The sequence below is a fragment of the Protopterus annectens genome, chromosome 14.part0 (assembly GCF_019279795.1).
Source record: "Protopterus annectens isolate FY-2018-M chromosome 14.part0, PAN1.0, whole genome shotgun sequence".
NCBI lineage: Eukaryota > Metazoa > Chordata > Ceratodontiformes > Protopteridae > Protopterus > Protopterus annectens.
The window spans coordinates 698,007,364-698,034,657 of record NC_056748.1 but is presented as its reverse complement, the minus strand read 5'-3'; the positions used below and the strand labels follow the sequence as shown (position 1 = coordinate 698,034,657).

The 27,294-nt window shown below is 42.7% G+C and overlaps 1 protein-coding gene across 3 annotated transcripts in view; it reads left to right on the top strand.

The window, feature by feature from the left end:
- DNAJC11 (DnaJ heat shock protein family (Hsp40) member C11) overlaps positions 1-27,294 on the top strand; it is a 1,614,167-nt gene that overhangs the window by 55,045 nt on the left and 1,531,828 nt on the right. Inside the window, exon 2 of one of the 3 annotated variants that reach the window (XM_044056435.1) lies at positions 7,651-7,728. The exons of the other annotated variants lie outside the window; for them this stretch is intronic. The gene's annotated coding sequence lies outside the window, so the exon portion shown is untranslated. The remainder of the gene's footprint in view (positions 1-7,650; positions 7,729-27,294) is intronic. 3 annotated transcript variants of the gene reach the window in all.

Genomic DNA, 27,294 nt, shown 5'->3' with positions numbered 1-27,294 from the left:
GATTTTTCATTTTCAGAGACTCTGCATTCCATGAGGGAGCATTTTAAATGGGAAGGCCAAGATTTCTCTGATTCCAGGAAGAGGCTTAGGGAATTCTTGTTTTTACCCCAGCATAGGCCCTTAGCTATACCTCCTGTTTTGAATGTGGTGGAAGATGTTTTTGCAGAGGCTTCCCTGAACCCTGATTCTTTGCCTCCTGCCCCTGTTAAACCGGATAGGTACTATAGGGTGCCTGAAGCTCATAAGTATCTTTTTAAGAGTCCTAGGGCAGACCCGGAAACTGTTTCTCAGGGGCCTAAAGGTGTTAAGGCCTCTGTTGTTAAAAATCCTGTTCCTCCTGATAAAGAGGCAAGGGCTTTGGATAGATGGGGAAAGAAGGTGTATACTTCTTCCACTTTAGCCATGAGGGCGTTGAATTGTCAGTTTCACATGCTAAAATATCAGAATTATCTCCTTTCACAATTGAAATCTAAGGTGGATGCTCTGGCGGAAGGTATTGAGTGTAAAGAGTTGCAGGATTTAGTTCATGTGTCTGAACAAGTGGGTAAGCATTCCTTGCAATGTGGTTTTGATGCTGTGCAGGCCTCCTCGAGGGTGGCTGCCACTGGTTCTGTTCTTCGCAGGCACGCCTGGTTGAGGGATCAGAATTTAGCTGAGCATGTTAAGACAAGGATTTTGGATGCTCCTTTACAGTCTGATGTGTTGTTTGGTTCGCCTGTGGAAGCAGTTTTAAAGAAAATGGAGGACAAGGCTAAGTCTATGCAGACTGTTAAAGATTTTTTGCAGGTGCAACCTCCGAAGTTTAGCAGAAATTGGCCTACTAAGGGATGGACATATCCTGCTTATGATTCCCAGTCTAGGGGTAGGTCTAGACGTGGTAGGGGCAGAGCTCAAGGTTCTTTTAGGCCTAGAACAGGGAGTTCTCCTGCTCAGATTTCTGGTGAGGGCAGGGGTCAGTCCTTTCGTAAACAGACCCGATGACCTGCCTTTTCAGCTGCCAGTCCATTCTCGTCTGGCAGCCCCTTTGGGAGGAAGACTGTCTCTTTTCAAAGAAAATTGGGATTTAATTACTCAAGACAGATGGGTTTTGGATATCATTCACCACGGTTACAGGTTTTATTTCCATACCTTGCCCCCTTTCAAAGGCATGCCAGACGTTCCTCCTCCACAAAGGAAAGAGACTCACAAGCAAATTTCTCTGTTACTCCAAATAGGGGCCATTCAGCCAGTCCCTGTACCAGAAAGGGGCCTAGGATTTTATTCTCGCCTGTTCCTAGTACCAAAGAAGGGGAACACGTGGAGACCAATTTTGGATTTATCTATCCTCAACACTTATCTGGACATTCCCAAGTTCAAAATGTTGACGTTACAACAACTTTTACCTCTGCTGGGCAAAGATCACTGGATGGTAACTTTAGATCTCAAGGAAGCTTACCTTCATGTGCCTATAAGACTAAGTTGCAGAAAGTATCTGCGTTTCGAGCTGGAAATTCTCATTATCAGTTCTCTGCATTGCCCTTTGGCTTATCTACTGCCCAGAGTATTCACAAAGGTTCTGGCTCCAGTGATAGCTTACTTCAGGCTAAAAGGAATTCAAATCTATCCTTACTTGGACGACTGCCTGATTCTGGCTCAGGAAAAGGAAGACCTTCTACAGCATTTGGAATATGTCATAGCAGTGCTAAGATGCCTAGGGTATTCTGTGAACGAAATAAAGTCCAGTCTAGTACCCTCTCAAGACATGTGCTTTCTGGGTGTGAGACTGAATACAGCAGCCCAGATGGCCTTTTTAACCCCGGACAAACAAAAGAATCTTTCCAGTTACTTCCATCAACTATCTCTTCAGTCCGGGCTGACTGCAAGGACAGTCCTTCAAGCCTTAGGGTTCATGGCATCTTGTATTCTGGTGCTTCCCAATGCCAAACTGCATATGAGGAAGCTGCAATGGTATCTCAAAATGTATGGACACAGCACTGCCAGGATTTGGACACTGTCATTCAAATAATACCTTGCATTCAAAAAGAATTTTTGTGGTGGGCTCAGGAATGTCACCTAAACAAGGGACTCTCTGTGACCCGGCCAGAGGCGAGTCAGATTTTAACGACAGATGCCTCGGACATTGCTTGGGAGCTCATCTAAATGGAAAGTGGATACAAGACAAGTGGCCTGCCAGACTACAGCATCTACATATCAACATGAAGGAGATGTTAGCAGTCCAGTTTGCATTAATGGCTTTCAAGGAGTTACTTCTTCCAGGGCAGGTGTTGATTCTAACAGACAACACAACTGTCATGTGGTACATCAACAAACAAGGGGAACACATTCTTATCCCTATGCAGGCAAGCAATGATTTTATGGGAGACTGCGCTCAGCTTGCAACTAACTCTTCAGGCAAGGTTTCTGCCGGAGCACAGAACTCCTTAGCAGATGTGTTAAGCAGACAAATCATGGATCCCCACGAGTGGAAACTGGATCTTCATGTATTTCAGAAATTGACAGTGTCATGGGGAACTCCAGACATAGATCTGTTCGCTTCTCCACTAAACCACCAGCTGCCAAAGTTTTGCACAAAAGGGTTTCATCACACAGCTTGGAAAGTGGATGCTCTTTCTTTCAGTTGGAAAAATCTTCATGTGTATGCCTTTCCACCTCTGCCTCTTCTCCCAAAGGTGCTCCTAAAGGTCAGACAAGACAAGCCAAGGATGATTTTAATAGCTCCAGATTGGCCTCGCAACACTGGTACCCACTACTAAGGAGTCTGGTAAGGAAGCCTCCATGGCCTTTACCTTTGATTCCACACCTGTTATCTCAGAAGGACGGTCGCCTGCTCAATGTCAAGCTTCACTCTCTTCATCTAACAGCCTGGCATATTCTGTTTTGAAACACAGCAGGTCTCAACTTCCTCAACAAGTTTTAAATGTGATTATGGAAGCCAGAAGACCTAGTACAAGGAAAGTGTACGAGACAAATGGAAGAGATTTTTATTTTGGAGTGCAGCAAAGAATTTGGAGATTTCTGAGCCTAATTTGAGTGTGGCTCTTCAATATCTTACTGAGTTACTGGACAAAGGTTTGTCTTTCTCTTCCATTAAAATTCATGCTGCAGCAATTTCAGCTCACTATGATTGTGACCCACCATTGTTTTCGCATCCTTTGTTCAAGCAGTTTCTTAGAGGGGCAAAGAATATAAGACCCCCACGTAGAGCTCCTACTCCTGCTTGGGATCTCAATTTTGTGTTGGAGAAACTTACTCTACAACCTTTTGAGCCTGCGGCTACTGCTGAATTGAAATACTTGTCATGGAAGACTGCTTTTTTGTTGGCTATTACTTCTGCAAGAAGGGTTTCTGAATTGCAGGCCCTTATGGCAGTAGAGCCCTTCTTAATTTTCCATAAGGATAGGGTATCATTACGCACTAATCCTTCCTTTATGCCTAAGGTGGTTTCTAGTGTGGCTTTAAACCAAACTATTCATTTGCCTACTTTCTATGCAGATCCCCAAAATAAGGGGGAAAGATTTTGCACACTTTAGATGTACATAGGCAGTTGCGTTATTATTTAAGCAGGACTAAGGATTTCAGGCAGTCTCAGCAGTTGTTTGTTTCTTTTGCTTTGAGTTCTCAGGGTAAGCCTGTGTCTAAGCAAACTATTTCTAAGTGGATTGGGTTTTGCATTTCATTTTGTTATTCCCATCATGGCAAGGAGATTCCAGCTGGGATTAGGCCTCATTCCACTAGGGCTACTGCCACTTCAACAGCATTTCTAAGGGGTGGCAACTAAGGATATTTTGGAGGCAGCTACTTGGAGTTCAGTGCATACTTTCTCTAAGCATTACCACCTTCCTCTCTACTCTAAATCTAGGGCTGGTTTTGCCACAGCTATTTTGCAAGGCATGTTGACAGCTCCTGCTTCCTTATGATTTGCCAGCCTCCCTTACCTCTGCTTTGGGATTCTACCCAATGGTTAGGACTGCAGCAATGTGGAATGAAGAACATAGTACAGTTTTGTACCTACCATAAATGTAGATGTTCGAGGATCCACATTGCTGCAGTCCAATTTACCCTCCCTCCTTCCCCTCTGTGTTTAGGGGTGGTGGTGTGGGTTAGGCTATATTCTTGTAATCTTGTATATATTGTACATATGTTTGGTGCAGGGCTTTTTGGTGTTTTTGGTGTGGGCCTTGTCTTTTTAGGATCTTCTGACATCTGGGGCAAGAAAAGACTGAGGATATGACGTCGGTCATGCGCATTAGTACCCTGACGTCCTGACATCAGTCTAATGCGCCTTGACCGACGTCAGCCATATACTTTGGTATTCGGGCCGACTGGACAGCGGACTACCCAATGGTTAGGACTGCAGCAATGTGGATCCTCGAACATCTACATTTATGGTAGGTACAAAACTGTACTTTTGAGTCTTACCTTGGAGAAAAAAAATTGGCTAGCCTTAGAATGGTCTATTAAGAAAGCTAGCCTAGTAATTAGCTGTAAACCCATGGCTAGGCGTAAAAAGCCCTTGTGGTAGTTAGCCAAGTAAACACCTATGAACTTACTAATTTTAAGGATAATTGAAAACACCCTGTATAAAGTTATTTTTGGAAAAGGTCTCATAAATTAGTCAAGTCATTTTGTCTGCTTCTGGAGTGGTGTGAACTGTTGTAGGGTGGTTGTAGTTCATTACTGAGGTTGCACTGATGGGACTATAAGTTATTGTGGAGTTAATGTTGCTTTTCTATTGGGCCTCAGTGGGATTACTGTGAAATATTTTTGTAGTGCTCACCAGGAGAGGAAAAAGGAAAAAAAGGCATAGGTGCACTAAAATTACAATATTCTTTAACTACAGTAGTTCAGAACCTCCAAGGCAGAAACTTTTTATGATTTTTAACAGTTAAGATTTGAAGATTAAATCAAAATTTGTTATATTTGAGCTCACAGAAGTGATCGGTAATCTGAGGAATTGTTCACAGTGATAACATCTTGCTTTATTTACAGAGTTGCCTATTTGTCAAGGAGTTCAGAAACTGAGTAGCGCTTAGAATATTAAGGCAATAGGAATGATAGAAATCCAGGTAAAAAGAACTAATCTGGGATAGGAGACATGTTAAAGGTGTTGTTCATAGAAGTGACTGAGAAGGGAAGTGCATTTTTAGAAATTGTTACTGGATTCACGTAGTATGTGTAAACCATAAAAAAAAATATAAAACAGGTGGGGGAAAAAACAGGTATCTGAACTAGACCGGTGTCAAAAACACACTTGTGGCTTTTGCTTTATATGAACAATATTAGGCAACCAATCACAGGGACCATAACAGACCTAACCATGTACAACTTTAAGTAGATAAAGTTAAAATTTCCTGCCACCCGTTATGAGTATTTAATGGAACCCAAACCACTTTCTAAATCAGACAGGGCTGTACAAGATAACCCTGTTGTAAATATGTCTATCCATCCAATCATCAGGACTAGCCTTAAAGGTTTTACCTGTATTGGTAACTTATTATTTATTTATTTATTTTACATTTGTTGACTGGGCTAGTCTAACTGGATATGTGTCCATTTTCAGTAGAGGCCCGGGGAGAAAAGCTACAAACATAGGCAGTGACGTATCATATAATTACATGCAAATAGCAAACAGAAATAAAAAAGTTAAAAAAAAAAATTACATACAGACTTTTTTACAAATGTACAGACATGTAACATGGCATGTATTAGACTTATCCATAGCTTGGGAATATATCAAGTTGGGAATCTATCCTTTCAGTGAATCTTGCTTGTTTATTGGTGTAAATTTAGGTCCCTATTGTGGATGTCTGTAGAGCCACTGATTTTGCAAAGAAACAGGAGATAAAATAGAACTGTAGGGATAGTTGAATTTTTAAGGCCCTTATTTTATTTATTTTTGTTGAAAGCTGTTTGGGCCTTTCCATTTGAGTGGCATGCATGGGTCTGTATATAGCAAAGGGAACAGTGTATTAGATGAGGAGTCTGATAAAGAAAATCTACAGTGGTGAGGTGATTTCTTTGGATCTTTCGGATATTCCCTTCGAACGATTTCCTGACTATTGTGGAAACACGATGATAAAATGAAAAAGTTATCCACATAGTCAATCCAGGTCTGTTATGACTGAATCTGTATGAAGAGGAGTACCAGTTATAACATATGATGTGGATAAAGCTTTTTAGTGAATACTACTGAGCTGCACTTTTTGCATTTAAGTTGAGAGTGTTTGAGCAGATAACAGTGCCCATCTTGCAGTCTTCCATAAACTTTGTCAACTATACTTCAGGAATGTTGCATTGGATGTCTGCAAAATAAATGCTAATAGGAGAGGGCCTAGCTCTGATGCCTGTGGTACCCAACTAGTTATAATTTTACATTCAGCAAGGGTACCACCAACTTTCACAATTTGGGATCTGTAGGCTGGCCAGTTTGCATCCAGCAGACACCATAGGTGTTTACATTGTTTGTCTAACTTTTTAATAATACTAGCATGGTAGATAGTGTGAGAAGCCTTGGCCATGTCAAGATATGCAGTATGCATGGTTTGACCACTGTCCTTAACCTTTTTCAAAGAAAATTTACTAGGTTCAGGAAATGGGATCCACCCTTTACAAAACCAGAGTGATTGGGATCTAGGTCATTTAAGTTGCCTATGACTGCATAAATGAGTTTTCCTATGATAACATTCCATGCCTTGCATATAACACTAGTGAGGCTGATGGGCTTTTTAATTACCTGGGTTTTTAGAGGAGTGGGGTCATAGTTACTCATTCCCTCCAGTAGAGCTCTTTTGAGTGTGCACCTTTTACTCCCAGTGGGCGTGGCTTCAGCATTTAAAAATTGAAGTTATCACCTTACATTTTTAACAAATACCCATTGACAGAGGTCATATATCAATACAATTGTGTTTGCTATCATGTATGCTTCAAGATAAAATTTTCCGATACCTTGTATGTAACATGGTTTTGGAATTATTAATGCAAATATGAACAGGCAATATTTGACGCCTAGAGGAGCAGTAGGGTGTAACTGCATAAACGCCTGGAGACGTCACTCGGCTGTAATGAGAGGAATCACAATTGTTTTCCAGGTATTCGGGGCAAACTTGGTGGGTGGTATAGGAGAGCAGCTGTTTTCCTTCTTTTGTCTGCCTGTCTGTAAATGCAAGTTGTTGATAGAGTTTAATTTGAAATGAGGGGCACTGTTGCTGGTGGCTTCTGATCCATATAAAAGGTTATACAGTATTAGTAAGACAAAGGTTATGAGTCTATAAGTTGTTTTACAAACTACCAGGTGCAAGTTAGGAAGAAAAAAAGATTGCCTTCACTTAAGTACTGTGCTGTGGTTGAAAGGTTTTTCATGCAGGGAAATTGTTTAATTTTATGAAGAATGTGTTAAGTTTGCTTCCAGATCAATGTGTGAAACAGGCTGTGAATATTACTGATTTTGCACACTTAAGAAAGCAGGAAAGGTTGATCCCAATATGTAGAAATTATTCCCTAAAACTACGCAAAAAAATTAGAAATGAATCATTGTTGCATAAAAAAAGAAATTAAGATAAGTTTCTCTTGCTAAGAATAAAAGTGCACAGAGACTGCTGCTGTAAACTACAACATGTATCTTATTTCTCTTTCTTTCTGTGCTCCTGCCAGCTTAACAGTAGTCTTTTTATAACTTCTTCCGGAAAGCTGCCCTTGATCATCTGTTAACGTCCTAGACATTAAAGTGTAGTAAGTAGGCATGTTTCAAGTTATTGCTTCTAGTCCCAAGCTGTAGTTTTTAAAATGTTAATTCATTTTGATAAAATATGACTGTGTGATCATTAAACTTTAAGACAGGAGAGCAGCATTAGCAGGCACTTGACAATGTTAGAATATTTTAACACGTGTTTCTTTTACTGCTCTTGACAATTTATGTATAGACATACATTCCTATCAAGAGTGCTTGCTAATCTTACTGTTGAATCTTAAAAACAAACAAAAAAAAAAGTTGTGCCACAGATTAATATAATGCACTCAAGATACAAGACACAAAACAAAAAAATAAATGTAACAATTCACTGCAGAAGCATTTAACCTTGTGTTGCTACATGGTAACGTATTCTGAAACTGAATACAGTATAGCTTACAGAGGACTGGCCTAGTAGGGAAATGCTTTCAGATTTAAACCGCCTTTATGCAGCACGTACATGACTTTTAAGAAAAGTGTTTGAGTAAATTTTGTGATACTGGCAAAGAGGGAGAAAGCTGCTTTGATGGTTTATTTGACTTCACAATTAACCTGGATCTCTGTCGTAATCTGGTTGCAGTAACATTTGACTAAATTGTATAAAAAAATCAGTTAACAGTATAAGATAAGCTTGTTAGTACAGACTCTTACAGAAACATTTTGCAGATAGGTATTATTGTTAATTGAGAGCAAAGCTCCAACCAAATAATACGAAATAAGCATTTTGGAGCTCCAGACAAGTGGGTAAAACGAAAACGTTTTTAATCAATAAATCCACACAACAAACGAACCACAAAATGCTTCACTGTTTCACCGCGTTTTTCGTCCCCAATGGAACTTTGTGATATATTTATATATTGTTTGAAAGTCTTTTATAATTGAGTAGGTATTTTTTGTAAATATTTTATGGTGTTGGAAAGAATGAAGTTTTTATCATGTCTTTTGATGAGAATGTACTTTCTATGAATATTTATGACTGTCAGCATGTCCTTATGAATGTTTATTAGCACTTGTTTAAGCTGAAATGGATTGGTTCATAGGTAGGTACTAGGCTATTGGCCCTAGGGCCTATATAAGCCTAGCCAAATGGTACCCTGTCTTTTGCCACCCAAGAAAATTATTTTCCTGTGCCCCTGTCAATTAGAGCCACAGAAGTGATCCCCGGGGTGAATTTCCTATCTCCCATCCAATCATCAAGATTTTTCTTGAAGAGTGCTAATGAGGAGCTTTGTTTGATATAGATAGGCAGTTTGTTCCAGAGTATGGGGAAGTCTCTGAGACCGGAATCTATGCCTCCAGCATGTTCTGTTTATTGTGGTGACAAGTTTAGGTTCCTAGAGCGTGTAGCTCAAAGGGATTGGGATTTCTTAACGTGGAGCATGTCCAACAGCTCTGGGTTTGACATAGCTTTGTATGTTAGGCAGCTTTGTATGTTAGGCAGAGATTGCCTCTGAGTAGGCGATATGCGACAGAGTAAAGCTAGAATTTTTTGAGACTATCTGCATAGGGCATCTGTTTGAGGCTGGTAATCCTCTTTGTGAGGTATTTCTGTGGCCTTTCCAGTTCTGGTAGATGTCTTGTGAGGTACATACCAAAAGGGGCGTTGTACTCTATAATGGGTCTAATGAGTGATGAGTAGAGGGGAACAATGACCTCTTTTTTCCTGGATGAGAAACCTTTTGTGATGAGGTGTGCCACGTAGAATGATTTCCTGACTACTGTGGCGGTGTGATTATCAAAGGAGAGACTACTGTCCACCTGTGTCCCAAGGTCTCTTATCACACTTTCGGTGTTAAGTAGACTAGCGCCTATGTGGTAGTTCATGGGTACAGAGTTTTTACCAAAAGGGATGACAATGCACTTTTTGGCATTGAGCTTGAGGCCATGGCTTTGACACCAGGCATCTGTCTTAGTGAGGCCCTTTTGTAGGATGTCCACATCATTAGGAGATTTGATTATGGCTCCTAGTTTGCAGTCATCTGCGAACTTTGTTAGCCAAAGACCTTCTGTGTTAGCCTGTACTTCAGAGAAGTAGATACCAAACAGGAGAGGACCTAGGACTGGACCCTGTGGTACTTTACTTGTCACTGGTCTGAAGTTGGATTTAGAGTCTGCTACTTTCACAGTGTGGGTTCGGTCAGTGAGCCAGTTGGCAACCCATCTTGTGACATAGGGATTTAAACCAACCAACCAACAAGTTAATAATTAGTCCTGAAGAAGAAAACCAAGTTGATTTTCAACAAGCATGTGTGATACAGTGTAGCCCTTTGTATTCTCAAGTCAAGGGAATATTAATGAAAAACTGGAATATTTTTAAAACTAATAGTGAAGTATTTCGTTTATTGGGTGACAAACCTTTATTTTCTACGAAAGTAGGACCCAATTTAAAATCAATATTGGAGAGGGGTAACAATTGCCAAGGTATACAAGTGAAAATGGGTGGAAGTAAACCTTGTGGTAGATGTTCTTATTGTGCATATATTCTACAGGATAGTTCCATTAGTAGCGATAATCAGAATAAAAGTTATATTTTTTTAAAAAGTGGTAATTGTTCTTCCAGTAAACTGGTATATATAGCCAGGTGTAGTACCTGTTCTTCATTTTATGTAGGAAAGACAGAGAGGCTATTTAAGACCAGAATATGTGAACATTTATATGACATAAGAAATAAGAAGGAGACTAATGCTTTATATAAACATAGCATGTCATGTATTGATTTTACAGGTTTTAAATTTGCCATTCTCAATTTTGTACATGTGGAAGCTAGAGGGGGTGACTGGCAAAATGTTTTCAATAAAAAAGAATTGTTATGGCAGTTAAGATTAGCTGCAGATTTTCCACCAGGATTAAATGAGCATTTGACTATACTGCCCATTCTAAAAGAGAAGGCAGAACAAGTTTAACAGTGCTATAATTTATAGCACTTATTGAAATAACACATATGTTGAAAATTATTTTTTATATACTTTTCATGTATTTTTAGTAATACTTGTATATATATATATTTTTAAAAATTCAACTATAGAATTTTGTATGGTTATAGTAATACTAGTATTTATATCTAATCAAAGCACTTTAACACAACAGTGAACATATGATGTTAAGTTGTCAATCTCGCCTTCATTCTTGCTGGTTGGGTTCGGAGCCAATCCTCGGCTCCGACTCGGCCATCTTCAAAAGCTCGAGAGCTGCATACTGGCTCGAGGCCACCCCATATCCCATAATACCTGGCGCTAGATACCCAGATCTCATTTGCTGCTTCTGCTGCGAGGTTGTATACTGGCTCAGGTCGTATATTTTCATTTTTTTCTCGTTTTTGAAAGAAATTTTTTGATAAAAATTTATAGGCTTGTTAGTGTAGATTGTTTATACTAGTTAACCTTTATATATATATATATATATATATATATATATATATATATATATATATACTTGTATCTGTTATTCTTTCTTAAACCTTCCCCTATCCCTTCAGAAAACTCGTTTTAGTTAGAGTTTTCCCCTCCCCCTTCACTTTCTTAGGTAGCCATTTAAATTAGAGGCTAACCCTTTTCACTTTCTCTATTAAAAAAAAAAAAAAAAAAAAAGCTCTTAGTTTTGTTTAGCTTATATATACACAATATTGTCAGTTTTCTTGGCTGTGTTTTGGGTGTCTTAACTTAGTGTGTGTGGTAGTACTTACATCCTAATTTCTTTTGTGTGTTGTCCTTGGTTTTCTAATTCCTTTTCAGGGATGTCCAAGGATACCAAGGTGTCCGGATTCAAGAAGTGTGACTCATGCTGTCAGAAGATGTCTCTGACAGATGGTCACACTTCTTGTGTCTATTGTCTCGGTGCCATGCACCTGCAGGACTCTTGTTCGGTTTGCCATGCCTTCAGCCCAAGAGTCCTGCAGGAGCGTAAAAATAAGTTAATCCTACGTGGATTACTTAAACAAGATTCACGGGCAAAGACTCAGCCTGTGAAGGCCTCTAAGCCACCTAACTCTTCGGCTCCCAGTTCGGAGCCGTCGATGGGTGAAGCTGTTCCTTCAGCCTCGGTTCCGGCTGGAACCAATTTACCTGTCTCCCAGTTGGTTCCGACTCTCCCTTCGGAGCCGACGGGGAGTCGAAAGAGATCTAGGTCTTCCTCCCTGGAGTCGATACGCTCGGCTCCGAGGTCTCCTCTGCTCCAATCGGAGCACAGTCATCGGTCCCACTCTTCTCGGTCCTCAAGACTACCCGATCATGACGTGGAGAGAGTGGTCAGTAGGCTGTTAAAATCGCAGGCCCTAGCAAAAATGTTGTCCAGCCCCCCTCATCAGGTGTCGGCTCCATCCATATCTGCAGTTATTCCTCCTCCGACTCCTTCCTTGAGCTCGGAGCAAGAGTTCGTTGGGGTTCGGGTCGTGGAACCGTCGTTACTGATACCTTCTGCTTTGGTTCTGTCGTCGGCTCCGATCACTTCCTTGGTACCGTCCTTGCAAGGGTCTGGGCGCCGAGACTCCCTCGTCGGCTCCGAGGGGGTGAGTGGCATCGGACCCTTGTCCGACCCCGCTCTCCCTCTTGGAGTTTTGGCACAGGTGAGCTCGGCTCCTACATCGGCTTCGGAGCTGTCCCCCTCGGTGCGGAGAGGGATTCCGGTCTCTTCGGAACCAGAGCCTTCTCGGCATCCGAGCAGGGATGCCTTCAATGTCATGAGGAGTGTGCTGGCCGCTGAGTCAGCCCCAAGATCATCCCCACTGGCTCCTCCCACTATGGTGCCTGTGTCTGCCTCTGTCCCTCCTCCAGACCCCAACCGTGGGGATCCAAAGCTCCAGGGCACCCCCTTGGGTGTATCTTCCTCTTCCGAGGCCTCCCCTGATCATTTGGAGGAGCCACCTTGTAAGAGGAAATGCAAGAGGAAGCATGTTGACTCCCCTGAGTCCGTCACATCAGATACCGACTTGGAGGATTCGGAGGGGTCCCCGAGATCCCCCTCTGAAGATGTCTCCTTCTCAGACATCCTTGAGATGCTTAGGCAGAGGGGGAAATGGACTACCCTAAGCACCTCCGAGGAGGAGTCGGTATTCCTGGATGCGTTTGGATCCTGACATTCCACCTCCTGGGTGTCTCCGCCTTTCGACCCACTGATGTCCGTGGTGGCTCGGAAGGAGTGGTCAGCTCCAGACTCAGTGGAGCCCACCCCCAGAAGACCCGCTAAATTCATAACGGCACCACAGGATAAACCGTTTTTGACCAAAGGTGTCCCTGTTGATGCCATGGTGGTAGCGGCGGCCACAAAGAAGGAGTTGGCTGAAACTTCTTCATCTGTCCATCCCCCTAACAAGGAGTCCAGGACGATAGACAGATATTGGAAGCGGATGTTCTCTTCAGCGACTTTTTCTTTGAGGTCTCTGAATTATTTGTGCCACTTTACCCACCTTCAAAGGGATCTCCTTAAAGAACTTGGAGATACCCTCCAAGATCCATCAGCTGAGGGGGCCCGGGCTAAGGCAGCCTCCCAGCTGGCGACTCTTAATTCAGTCGTGAACTCCTCCATGAGGCTCATTTCTTATGCAGCCGATGGTGAGAGAAGAGCCGCAGGCACAGGTGTTGCTCTAAGGAGACATGCTTGGATGCGGCTATGTAACTTCACGGAACCTTTCGGAGCATCTTTTACCAACACCCCCTTTGATGGTTCCTCTCTTTTTGGATCACAGGTGAAGGACACCCCTACCAGGTGTGAACAGGAAGGCAAGATTCTCTCTGCCGTGGGAGTCCGTTTTTCCACTCCTTCCAGACCATATCCTAAGGGTCAGAAGAGTGGAAAGATGTGGTTCCGGAAATCTCAGGGAGCCTTGCCGGACACACGTGGTGAGTTCCCATCCAGCGGCAGAGGAGGGAACAATAATAGACGCCCCCTCGTGGCAGAGGCGGTCCACAAAACCAGGGCAGCAGAGAATCCTTCTCTGAGAAGCCCTCCCACCATCCCTGAAGGGTTGCCCGACTGCCCACCTCCGGAGGCAGTTAGGGGAAGATTATCGCTGTACCCAAGAGCCTGGCAAGACATAACACAAGACAAATAGGTACAGTCAGTTATATCCAGAGGCTACAGAATACCCTTTGTTTGCACTCCTGTAATGTCAAACAAGTCCCTTCCAGATGTTCCACCCAATCTCGGGGATTAAGCAGTACAAGAAATTTCAGAACTGCTAAGAAAAAGGGCCATCCAGCAAGTCCCAGCAGACCAGCAAGGATCCGGAATTTACTCAAGGTTCTTTTTGGTACCAAAAAAGACAGGGGACTGGAGACCCATTCTGGATCTCAGCAGACTAAACAGGTCTGTACAAAGAACCAAGTTTTGGATGGTCACGCTACAGTCCATTATGCCCTTTCTGGGTCAGGACAATTGGATGTGCTCTATAGATCTTCAGGATGCGTACTACCATGTCAAAATGGACAGACACTCTAGAAGATTCCTTCGCTTCTGGCTGGGAGCCAGCCATTACCAGTTCAGAGCTCTGCCCTTTGGTCTCACCACAGCCCCCAGGGTGTTCACCAAATGTATGGCAGTAGCTACCGCTCACCTGAGATGGCAAGGATTCCAGGTGTTTCCATATCTAGACGACTGGCTCCTTACTGCTACCACCAGGCATCACCTTCTGCGAGCCAGAGACTTCAGTATCGAGACTTGCTCCAGCCTAGGTATCTTCATAAATTTCAAAATGTCTGCATTGTCGCCCTGTCAGTCTATCACCTTTATAGGCGCAAATTTAAATACAAAAGACATGTCAGCGAGCCTTCCTCCAGACAGGGTATTAGTGATTCGTCACCATGTACAGGTCTTATTAGCATACAAGAGAATTCAAGCCAGGTTCATCCTCCAAACTCTAGGTCTCATGGCAGCAGCTATCATACTTGTTCCTCTAGCTCGTTTTCACATGAGGATCCTCCAGTGGCTGCTTTTCACCCAATGGTCCTTCCAGCAGCTTCCCATGTCTCACATGATTATGATCACAGAAGCATGCAAAAAGCACCTTGCATGGTGGATGGTCTCCACATCAGTACTCCTAGGCAGACCATTTGTGCTCCCCCCCCCAAGTTGCTACAGTTACCATGGACGCTTCCCTGATCGGGTGGGGGGGGGGCATTATCAGGGCAGGACAGTCCAAGGCACCTGGCAACCTCACGAGTACCACCTGCATATAAACATCCTGGAGATGAGGGCTGTGCTTCTAGCGTTGCAAGCTCTTCAGGACTCTTTACCGGGACCATTGCAATTCAAACGGACAATATGTCAGTAGTGTGGTACATCAACAAGCAGGGCGGAACCAAGTCCTACCCCGTATGTCGAGAAGCACTCAGACTCTGGCAGTGGGCGATCTCTTCCCAACAGTTTCTGATCGCAGCACACATCCCTGGGAAGTCCAACGTCATAGTAGACAGGCTGAGCAGAGCAATTCTCATGCCTCACAAGTGGTCTCTGAATCAAGTAGTTGCGGACCAAATATTCCGCAAATGGGGCCAGCCTTGCTGCAACCTTTTTGCCACCCCCTTCAACAGCAAATGCAACAAATTCTTCTCTCTCCTTCCACTTCCCAGACATTCCCCCAGAGATGTTCTAGTCCACGATTGACCTCAGGGACTTCTTTATGCATTCCCTTCATTTCCCCTTATTCCAAAACTGATACAGAAAGCTACCGTTTTGTGCTGCAAAATGATCCTCATTGCTCCTTACTGGCCTCGACAAATATGGTTCCCGTTCCTGCATCATCATCTTCTTGAGCAGCCTTGGACTCTGGACCCAGTTCCAGACCTTCCGATCCATCAATCAGGCAGGCTGCACCAATCCCTGCAATCTCTCCAGCTCACTGCTTAGTTGCTCCACTTCCAACCTTAGCCAGGCTTCCAGATATCTCCCCATCTGTGCGGGAAATTATTTTATCATCGCACAAGTCTACCACTAGAAATACTTATGCTAGTAAGTGGAAACGTTTTTCTTCCTGGGCAGAGACTAAGAGTATAGAGCCCTTTTCAGCCCCTATACACCACATTTTGGATTTTCTTGCAGAACTCTTTCATTCTGGGTCCGCTTCCACTACAATTAGAGTTCAGTTGGCTGAAATTTCAAATTTTCACATTGGCCTGTCGGGGAAATATCATGTTGCATAAGCTATGTATAGCTTTTCTCAAAGAGACCACTCTGCGCAGGCCTCCAGTGAGAGATCCTCCACCTCCGTGGGATCTAAATTTGATTTTAGCTTCTCTAATATTGCCTCCCTTCGAACCTGCAGCTTCTTGTTCCCTGAAGGTTTTTATCTTGGAAAACTCTCTCTGTGGTAGCCATTACTTCAGCCAGAAGAGTTTCGGAACTGCAGGCTCTTTGTACCCATCCTCCGTACCTTGTGTTCCACAATGATAGGGTCGCTCTCAGGACTAATCCTTCCTTCCTAAGGTCTCTTCAGAAAATAATTTGAATCAGTCTATACACCTTCCTGTGTTTTTTTCCAACCATTCCAACAGGGCGGAATATAAGTTGCATCAGTTAGATGTTCACAGGCAACTAAGTTTCTATTTACATAGAACTAAGGATATCAGGAAATCGGACCAACTTTTCCTTTCTTATGCTGAGGGTAAACAGGGTCTTCCAGTCTCAAAAGTAACCTTGTCCAGGTGGTTGACTTCTATCATCACATTTATCTATCAACTGAGGAATAAAGAATTACCTGTTAAAGCAAAAGGTCACTCCACCAGGGCTTTAGCCACTTCGGTGGCCTTTCAGGCTAGGTTGCCCATGGAATCTATTTGTGCTGCGGCTATGTGGGCCAACCCACATACTTTCATTTCACATTATAAGTTGGATGTGGTTTCCAGAAACAGAGCAGATTTTGGTTCCACTGTTCTGAAGAGTTTGTTCCGATGAGCCACCCAGGATTTTAGGTGCTAGGGACGCTGTCCCAACCAGCAAGAATGAAGGTGAGATTGACAACTTAACATAAAGAAGTTATGTACCTACCATAACATTCCATGTTAGTTGTCTTCTTCTCGCCTTCTTTCTTGCGTCCCACCCTCCTTCCCCCTATCCTTGTAGACCGAGAAGAGTTACTTATGGTTTTTCTTTCACTGGCTGAGTCTTCTCTGGCTATTCCTTTTTGTCTAGTAGCCTTTCTGGAAGTTTTATATATTCCAGGATTGGATCCTTTCATTATTATGTCTGCAGTTAGACTTTTACCAAATGAGATCTAGGTATCTAGCACCAGGCATCATGGGATATGGGGCGGCTGCGAGCGAGTATGCAGCTCTCGAGCTTTTGAAGATGGCTGAGTCGGAAACAAGGATTGGCTCCGAACCCAACCAGCAAGAAAGAAGGCGTTTAGAATTGGGTTGGGAGAGTGGTCTAATGGTTAAAGTGTTTGCCTTACAAACACAAAGTACAGGGTTTGAATCTCACAGGGGATAATTGGCTAGGATTAAAATGGCTCACAAGGGCAGTTAGCCTAGTACTAATCTATGAATAAGAAGACAACTAACATGGAACGTTATGGTAGGTACATAACTTCTTTTTTCAGAGTTCAGGTCGACTATACAATAATATTTGTATATACAAAAAATTATTTTTTTTTTAAAAAGGATTGTTTAACAGTGTGATTTTATTCTTTGTAAAAACTGTCCCTTTTTAAGTATTTGGATTGTTCTTATTAATATTTATGAATTGAAAATATTCTTTGATAGTATTGGTTAGAGTTGAACCAATAGTTAAGCAGCATTCTACATTTAAACTTGATCTGTGAGTTGTTTCTTTGTTCTGAAGAAGTCAATTTTTTGACGAAAGCGCTCAACTTTTATTTTACTTTATTAAACTGATACTGAGGACTCGCAACTTTGGTGCTCTTATTGTTGGTTACATAGGGATTTATACCTAGTTTAGTGAGTTTGTCTATAATTCCAGAGTGGGGGGTGGTGTCGAAAACCTTGGCGAGATCTAGATAGGATGTGTGTACCACTTTACCCTCATGTACAGCTTTGGTGACTGCTTCAAAGAAGTCTATCAGGTTTAGGAGACATGATCTGCCTTTTACAAACCCGAACTGGGTAGGGTCCAGAGTTTGGAGATTACCAATGTCATTGTTTATAAGTTCCATGAGGATACGCTCCATAGCCTTGCAGACCAGGCTCATCAGGATAATGGGGCGGTAGTTCCTGGGGTCCGTGGTATCTCCCCCTTTGTGGAGTGGGATAACTGTTGCTGTGTGCCATTCAGTGGGCACAAAGCCTGAGGTGAGGCTATGATTGAACATGGTACTTAGGTGGGGTGCCAGTTCATTCTGTAGTTCATGTAGAACGCAGCCTGGGATGTTGTCAGGTCCCATGGATGCTATGTTCTTGGCTTTGGAGAGTGTGTTTTTTACCTGTGCAGCTGTGATTACAGGTACTTTGCATTCTTCCGGTATAGAGATGGGCCCTTTAGGGGATGAGAGAGGGGTAAAGTTAGCACTGAACATATCTGCCAGGATGTTGGCAATATCAGTTGGTTCTGTATGTTTAGTGCCATTGTGCTGTAACTCAGAGCAGATCTGAGTGTTGTCATTGAGATTCTTGACAGAGCTATAGAATGCTTTGTGGTTGTCTTTAGAATCAGTGGCGATTTTGTTTTCATAACTAGCTTTGGAGGATTTTATGAGGGATCTCAGCTTCTTACTGAGGCTGACCACAGAGTTCCTCCAATCATGGGATTTTACTCTCTTTTGCAACAGTTTCTTTCTTCTGTTGTAGAGTTTGTTTATAGCAGGGGACCACCAGATTGGTTTCCTTTTTTTGGATGATAGCATCTTGGTTCTGTTACGGATTGCACGATCCATGCACTCGTGTAAGTGCTTATAAAGTCCAATTGTATAGGATTCAGCAGTTGTATCTCTATTGTCCGTCAGTATGGGTGTCGTGAAGTTTGCCACTTCTGTCTTAAGAAGCGTGAAGTTGGCTTTGGAGAAATTTTTTACAGTGGTTTCCCTAATGGGAGGTGGGGCTGGGATGTGGATGTCTAGGGTGATTTGCTTGTGGTCGGATCTGACCAACGAGGAATTGACCTCTGGTGTGGAACACCGGTTGCCCATGTTGGTAATGACCAGGTCTAGGATATTGCTGCCCCTGGTGGGGGTGTGGATAAATTGATCCAAGGCATTGGAATTTATGAATTCCAGAAAACGTTGAGCACAAGAGTTGGTACATGAGTAGTTTTCCCAGTTAATGGTGGGGTAGTTGAAATCGCCCATTATTAGGGTATTAGGTTGTACCCTAATAGTTTCCAGTGTATCAAGAAATGGAGTGGGAATCCTGGGGCATGGTGGGGGATCTGTAGTAAGCTACAATTTGCATTGCGGTTTTGCCCGGAGTTAGTTGCACTTGGATAATCTCAGATGCATTATGCTGAGCAGTTAGCCTGGAGGTGTGGATATCCTTAATGAATATGGATACACCTCCACCTTTAGTGCTTCGGTCCAAGTTTGGTGGCCGAAAGGTGTGGTATGAATTATAGCCTGATAATGCAGGGGTGCTGTCTGGAGCCTTGAACCAGGTCTCTGTCACTGCACAGATGTTGATATTCTCCATTTTAAGGAGTGCCTCCAGTGAGTGCATTTTGAGGTTTAGACTTCTAGCATTGAGTAGCATTACCCTCAGATTTTGCTTGCTTGTACCTGTTATGGTGGTGAATTTGTCATTTGCATCTTTCCTAAAAAAGGCACTATAGGGGTGGCAAGAGCCTTAGCCAGTATCCAGAATCCCAAGGGCGACGGTTGCAGGCAATCTCTGGAAAAGCATCAGGGTTTGTCGATCATGTCATCCCAGGCAGACAGATACTGGATCCCCTTAGAATGATACCAGAAGCTTAGCCAGTTGTTGAAGTCAGTCATTTTGTCCTTGTACTTTGGCATCATTCTGAGTAATGGCAGGATGCTACTCAGTGCTAGGGTCATACCTGCCTGGGCTACAAGATCAGAAAGCTCCTCCATGTCTCTTTTCATGTAGTCCAGGGAGGTACTTCTCAGGTCATTCACACCAACATGGACAATGACAGAGTCATATTTGTACTTGCTGTGCAGTGACCTGAGTGCATGCGTTATGTGACGGAGCCTGGCACCTGACAGGCAGCTGACAGTGACTTTCTCCTTGTTTAGCCTGGTGAGTGGAACATCAGTGTGCCTGACTATACAGTCACCTATGAGTAGAGTGTTAGGTACGTTGTTATGCCTTATGGGCTGTGGTTGAGTGGCACAATGAGTTTGTGGGCTATGTGTCATTTGGGTTGTGTTGGGAGGGTGGAGGTCGCTTGCATTTCTGCTTTGGAAGTCCCTGTTGCTTGGGTAGATTTTTCTTTGAGAGCCTCCACGAATGTAGGTGTGTGTTTTGTGTTTCTGTGTGTGTGTTTTGGTGGTGTAGGTTTTGAGGGACTATGTGATGATCGTGGTGTGGTGTGGTGCAAGTGTTTACCTTCTCCTCTTGACTGTCTAGTCCAGTCTTGGGTGAAGAGAGCTTTGCTTCCAGTTTGGTTATATAAGTGCATCTCTCACAGGTTGTAGTGTTGGGTGGTAGGAGGAGAGGATTGTCTGTGTACATGAGGCAATTGCTGCATTGCCCCAAGATGCCCAGATTCATCAGGTAGACAGGAGAAAACAACAGGAGCTGTTTTTTTAAAATAGTATTTAAAGGCTTAATTTATTTTAACAACTGTTTTCCATCTGATGAAGTTCCACTGGGGACGAAAAAAGCTGTGAAACAGTTAAGCATTTTGTGGTTGATTTGTTGTGTGGATTTATTGATTATTAAAAACTTTTTCGTTTTACCCACTTGTCTGGAGCTCCGAAGTGCTTATTTCGTGTTATTTAATATTGTTAATTACACCAAGAAAGACCTCATCCAGTCATAGACTTAAATTTGACAATATATAACTGTGATCAGTGACAAACTGTTTCTTTTGGATAATGATTTGAGCTGCCTGGAAATGGAAACATTTTTAATTAAATGTAATATATCAGTAGGGTAAGTGAACTAGTAGTACTTTGGCTCCATTTCAACTAGGGCATAGACCTAAGAAGGCTTTGGCTGTGTTGGGGACTGAATGATGAGAAATTACTAGTGATGCAACTGAAGTACAACTTATTTTAAATGTTCTTGGATTTTGTTTGCTAAGTGGGATGTAGTGAGCTTCAGTGGTCCCAGATGAGCACGTTGAAAATTCTAGTACCAGTGAGTAGCATGTTTCAAGGTGATATCAGTTTGCTTCAGTAAGGATGAAACTGTAATGATGTAGCAAGTGTACATCAAATGCACACCACAGATTTTATGTACTGTATGGTTTTTGCAAGTTGCAGGTAGAAGCTGTTTTTATGATAGGAACCTTCTCTAGAAGATAGGGATTAAAGCTCCAATATCAAGTGCCTTCTTTGCTTTTTTGTCAATATATTTTCACCTGTGACAGGTAGACAGTCAAAGTGAAGTTTTTCCTTGTAGTGGTGTGAGTGATGAGAGAAGATAGGTGCAGGTTCCAACTAGATCCTATTGCGATTGTATATTTGGACAATTTCAGGACTGTTCCGTTATAATCCGGGGATGTTCCAGCTGTAAATGTGAATGTTAAGATGTTTGTGCTTGCCAAATAACACAGATTTAGTCTAATTTATATTGTCTTTGAGATTCAAATGCTCTAATCCTGCAAGACTAGCTGACAAGTTATTGTTGAATGTTTTGTTCATCTGTCAGTTGTTGGAATAACTAAATCATCAGCATACAGCATCATGTTAATATTGTGAATTTATTGTAAAAGAGTTCACAGACCGTGAAAAGCAAGAGGACAGGGATGGAGTCTTGAGGTATCCTAGGCTTAACCATTTGCAGTTGAGAATGAGTGTTGCTTAGGTAGTGATTAACTGAATTAAAAAGCCTTGGCTAGTTTCATAAGTACAGCACCAATCTGATCGACTCTTCTTGGTGAAAGACAGTAGTACAGTTTTAGTACTGTGTCCCTTTCCATATCTGATGCTTAGGTAGTGGTTAATGGAATCAAAAGCCTCAGGATCGGCCCAGCCATACAGCACCAATCAAATCACCTGTGTCATAGACCTTTAGGCGCAATTAATGAGGGTCTGTAGTTCATTTCTAGTCAGTAAGTAAAACTTGAGCCTCATTGAGGGCTTTTAATTTTATGACTGCTGCAAGAGTTTAGACAGTTGCCAGGATAAGTGTGGTGCATCTGTATGAATCAGTTTGGGATTTATGGATTTGCACATGCAAAGATATATCAATGTAATGCAATTCGAGGAAAATTTCAGTTGAGGAAGAAGTTCTTACTCTTACGTTCAAGAAATATTTATTTAAATATGTACGTGTGTAATTTGTTGACTGTCATAGTCTTGGCAGCAGAAGCCTTTTTCATTGTAGTTCTGCCCACTGCGTATCTGAGCTGATGGAAAACTAAAGAAAGCTGCACAGCACTGTTTTCTGTGAGCTGCATTTAGATAACCTCCTCACTATTGATCACGAGTATTTTGTCCAATTTTGTTCTAGTCCTGCTAGGAGGATTATAGATGGATTATTAGGTTCTTTCCAGAAGCTTTTTGAATTCCAGAGTAATGCCACCTACCTCTGCTTCTGAAATTAAACTTTAAATTTATTAGACAATCTTTGTCAGCAATTTCGTATCGCACATTACTGATTGAAATCAGTTTCCCTATGACTACTTTTTTATTTTGCTGTGAGGCAGCTTTATGAGTTAATATGTGGGGCAAGCATGGTCTCTTTAAACCTTCTGTTCTTATGTTGATAATAAATACCCTGCAAGGACAAATGCATTTAAATGTAAAGTGCTGTGTCAGAGTTGATCTGTTTTTTTGTTGCACTTGATGAACCTCTCCTTGCTAGGGTCTCTGGGCATGTTAGTCCTGCTGACATATGCAGGAAATTATTCTGCCTTTAATGCATTGACTCTGAGCTGTGCCTGTGCTGGTATCAATACAGTAATGATTAAATATTAATGTTTCTGTTTCTTGGAATAGACCTATTCCTGCATAAAATGCTTGCCATAATTGAGTTTGGTGCAGTACACTTGGTAACCAGCTGAAAAAAAGACATGTTTGGCCAGTCTGCTATAAGGAAAATATTTTTAATGAATTTAATATATCAGTAGGGTAAGTGAACTTTTTAGTCATAGGTGTCTCCATTGTGAGACACAAACATGCCCCACTCACCAGGCTGGACAAGGAGAAGGTTATGATCAGCTCTCTATCAGGTGCCAGGATCTGTCAGATCACACATGCATTCAAGTCTCTCAACAAGTACAGTTATGACTCTGTCTTAGTTCATGTTGGTGTGAATGACTTGGAAATATCTTACTGGACTATATGAAGAGAGACATGATTGAGCTCTCTGAATGTGTGTCCCAGGCAGGTATGTCCATAGCCTTGAGCAGCATTCTACCCTCATCTATGATGATAACACAGTGTAAACAAAAAATGATTGACTTCTAACAATTGGCTTAGTTTCTGGTGTCATTCTAAGGGGTTCCGGTTCCTGTCAGCCTGGGATGACATGGTTGCTAGACCACGCTGCTTTGCCAAAGATGGTCTTCACCTGTTACCTCTAGGCTTTCAGTTACTGGCTAAGGCACTTGCCTCCCCCACAATGCCTTTTTATGCAGGGTCTCAAGAACAAAAGTTCCAACATGAAAAAAACAGTCACAAATAAATTAAGGGTTATGCTGCTAAATGCTAGGAGTTTAAATCAGAAACTGCACTATCTGGAAGCACTCCTCTCCTTGGAGAATGTTGAAGTCTGTGCAGTCACAGAAACTTGCTTCAGGGCCACAGAGAGTACCCTAGCCTTACAAGGCTACAATACCTTGCACACTGTCAGACTGCAAAATGAACGTTTGAGAAACAGAGGAGGAGTATTCATCTTCATCAAAGATAAATACACCTCTAGACTAGTTAGACAGGAAAACTCCATGGAGTTGCTCCAAGTTCAACTAACTGTAGGTAGGACCCCTCCTTCAATTCATTATTAGTTATAGGCCCCCTTCAATGAACCAAGATACCCACGCTGCATATTTGGACCTACTTGAGTCAATCAAATTACAACCAAACACTCTAGTCATGGGCAAATTTAACTGTCCCTCCATTGACTGAGAAATTTTATGTGAGTACCAGTAAGCTTGCACAAAGGTTCCTGGACTTTAACACTAATGCCCTGTAACAAACAGTGTGTAACCCCACAAGGGGCTCAAATATTCTCAACCTGGTCCTCACCAACATGGGTGACCGTTGCACCACCACAAGTATAGGACCCGCACTGGTTAAATCTGATCACAAATTAGTCACATTTGAAGTAGCTGTAACACCTGAACCCCTCTTAGGTGAAATCAAGCTCAACAAATTCACCAAAGCTACTTATAGCCTCCTAAGGGATGGCATAAGTAACTTTAAAGCTCTTGTTCCTAAAGGTGGCACTGACAACTATACTAAGGTATACATAAATTCCCTGTACAAACATTTATACAAATGTATTGGCACAGTTGTACTTGGTAGGTTCAAAATAAGATCCTCAAGAAAAAAACAAGCCTTTGTGGTGGACATCTAGCATAAATAAGTTGTACAACAAGAGGAAGAAGCTGCTGTCTAAGAATAAAAAAAGAGAGGTCCCAGCACTGGAAGAACCCCCTCCTCTGCTTGAACAAACATATAAGACGACTTGTAAAATCCTCTAAGGGCAAGTTTGAATACAAATTAGCAACCATAGCTAAGGATAACCATAAGGCATTCTTCAGCTGTATCTGTAATATAAAAGTTAGGACCCAGACGTTTCCTGAACAAGCTGTGGATGGCATCACACACACTGATCCTGTGAAAATAGATAACCTGTTTGGTGAAAATTTAAAACCCCTGTCCCCTCCAAACATTCCACAAAGCATTCCCTCTACATCTCCGTCACCTTGCATCTCTAAAGAGCAAGTCATTAATGTTCTGTCCAAGGTGAAAAGAACAGCTTCTGTGGAACCAGATGGCATCATAGGTTGCATTTTAAATGGTCTAAAACATGAGTTAGCAACTCCATTAGGTAATCTCTTCAACCACAGCTTGAGTACTGGTTTTGTTCTTGTTGAATGGAAAACGGCAACAGTCATCCCCCTTCATAAAGGGGGTACAGCCACAAACCCTGGGAACTACAGACCCATAAGTTTAACCAGCCTTATTTGTAAGGCCATGGAACGAATCGTCATGGACCTTATAAATAAGGATGTAGGTGATCTCCAAACCGGGTCAAAAGGCAGCTCATGCCTGTTAAACCTGATGTACGTCTTCGAAAACGTCACCAGACCCATACACAAAGTCAAATCTGTGCATACAGCCTACCTTGACTTAGGCAGTGCCTTCAAAGGATCATAGGAAGGTTACTAGACTATTGGCCCTGAGGCCCTTACAAGCCTAGCAAAGAATTTAGCCCATGTTCCGACAAGTCGGCACCTGATGCCCCTGTCCAGCAGGGACACAGGTGGAATCCCAGGGGTGTATTTTCTGTTCCTCATCCAGTTATCAAGGTTGTGCTTAAAAAGGGTTAATGAGATATGTGGAGAGAGGGAGTCTATCCCGCAGAAGAGGGAGTCTCTGGGACACACAAGTCCTATTGATGTCACAGACCAGGTTGAGGTCACGTGTGCAGGTTACTCGAATGGACCTTGACTTGTGGATATGCAGCAGTCCCATCAAGGCAGGGGTTGTCATTGCCTTGTATGCCAGACAGAGGTCACCTCTGAGGAGTCTGTATGAGACTGAGTAGAGGGACAGGGCTTTTAGCCTATCTGTGTATGGTAGATGTTCGAGGCCCTGGATTCTCCTGGTGAGGAACCTCTGTGGTCTCCCAGCTGCTGCATGTGCTTTATGAGGTACATGCCAAAAGGGGCATTGTACTCAATAATGGGTCTTATAAGGGAAGAATACAGGGATGTTGTGACCTCCTTGTCTCTGAAATAGATAGCCATACTAATGAGGTGGGCCATGTAGAAAGCTTTACGTACAATGGAAGCAATGTGGTGGTCAAAAGTCAGTTTGCTGTCAACTTGGGTGGCCAAGTCCGTCATGACCGACTGCATGCTTAGGACCCTGTTATTAATGTGGGATGGTGATACCACAAAGTCCAGACAAAGGGGGGATGATGATGCATATTTTGGCATTCAGTTTGAGGCCATGTTTCTGGTGCCAGTCATTTGTTTGGGTGAGACCTTCTTGGGAGGATGTCAACATCACTAGGGGAATTGATGACAGAGTCCAGCTTGCAGTCATCTGCAAACTTGGTTAGCCATAGCCCACTGGTTTTGGCGTGCACCTCAGAAAAGTATATCTCAGACAACAGAGGCTCCAAGACTGATTCCTGGGGTACACTACTTATTACGGGCCTACTGCTTGAAGTGGCTTCCCCTATTTTGACTCGGTCGGTTCCATCAGTGAGCCAGTTTGCTACCCATCTGGTAACATATGGCCTGATGCCTAGTTGAGAGAGTTTATCTATTATACCTGAGTGGAGAATAGTATCAAAGGCTTTGGCCAGGTCAAGGTAGGTGGTGTGCACCGTCTTCCCCTCATCCATGGCTTTGGTAACTGTCTCAGAGAAGTCGACCATATTTAACAGGCATGACCTCCCCTTGACAATACCAAACTGTGTGGGATCGAGATTTGAAGTTTGCCAATGGCCTTGTTAATGAGGTCCATGATATTCCGTTCAATGGCCTTGCAAATCAGGCTAGTTAGGCTGATGAATCTATAATTTCATGGATCGATGGATGCTCCAACTTTGTGTGAAGGGATGTCAGTGGCTGTCCTCCACTTGGATGGAATGGAGCTGGTACTCCGCGTTTGGTTGAATAGGGTGCCAAATGGTGCTGCAAGTTCCTGCCCGAGTTCATGTAGGATGCAGCCTGGGATGTTATCGGGTCCCATGGAGACTGTATTTTATTGCCTTTGACAAGGCAGTGATGACTTGCTCCCTAGAGAAAAGGGAAGAGGGGCAGGTGCTGGGGATGGTCCTGATTTACTGATGGAGAGGGACAGAGGGGTGAAGTTTTCAGTGAACCTGTCTGACAGCAGGTTGGCTATCTCTGACGTTTGTGTATGTGGTGTCCTTAACCACCAGTTCTGAGCAGATCTGAGTGCTTCCTTTGATACGGTGGGCATGTGAAGAAAGGCTTATGATTGTCTTTAGTAGATGTGGCCAGTCTGGACTTTGAATTTTGCTTTGGAGTATTTCACTAGTGCTCTTATTTGCTTGTTTAGGCTAAGGAGAGGTTGCTTCCAATTAGGCACCTGCTTCTTCTTGGTCCTGGACAGGAATTTTTTCCTTTTATTATAGAATTTATTTGTTACAGATGTCCACCGGACATTTTTACTCTTCCTTGAGGAGGATGATTTTGTCCCATCAGGTATTCCTGATTCCATGCAGCTGTATAAATGCTCATATAGTACTTTGGTGTAGGTTTGGACATATGTGCCAGTCCCTATGGAGGGGAGGGGTCTGTGAAACTGTTTATACCTTCCCTCAAGAAGTTGTAATCAGCTTTGGAGAAGTTTT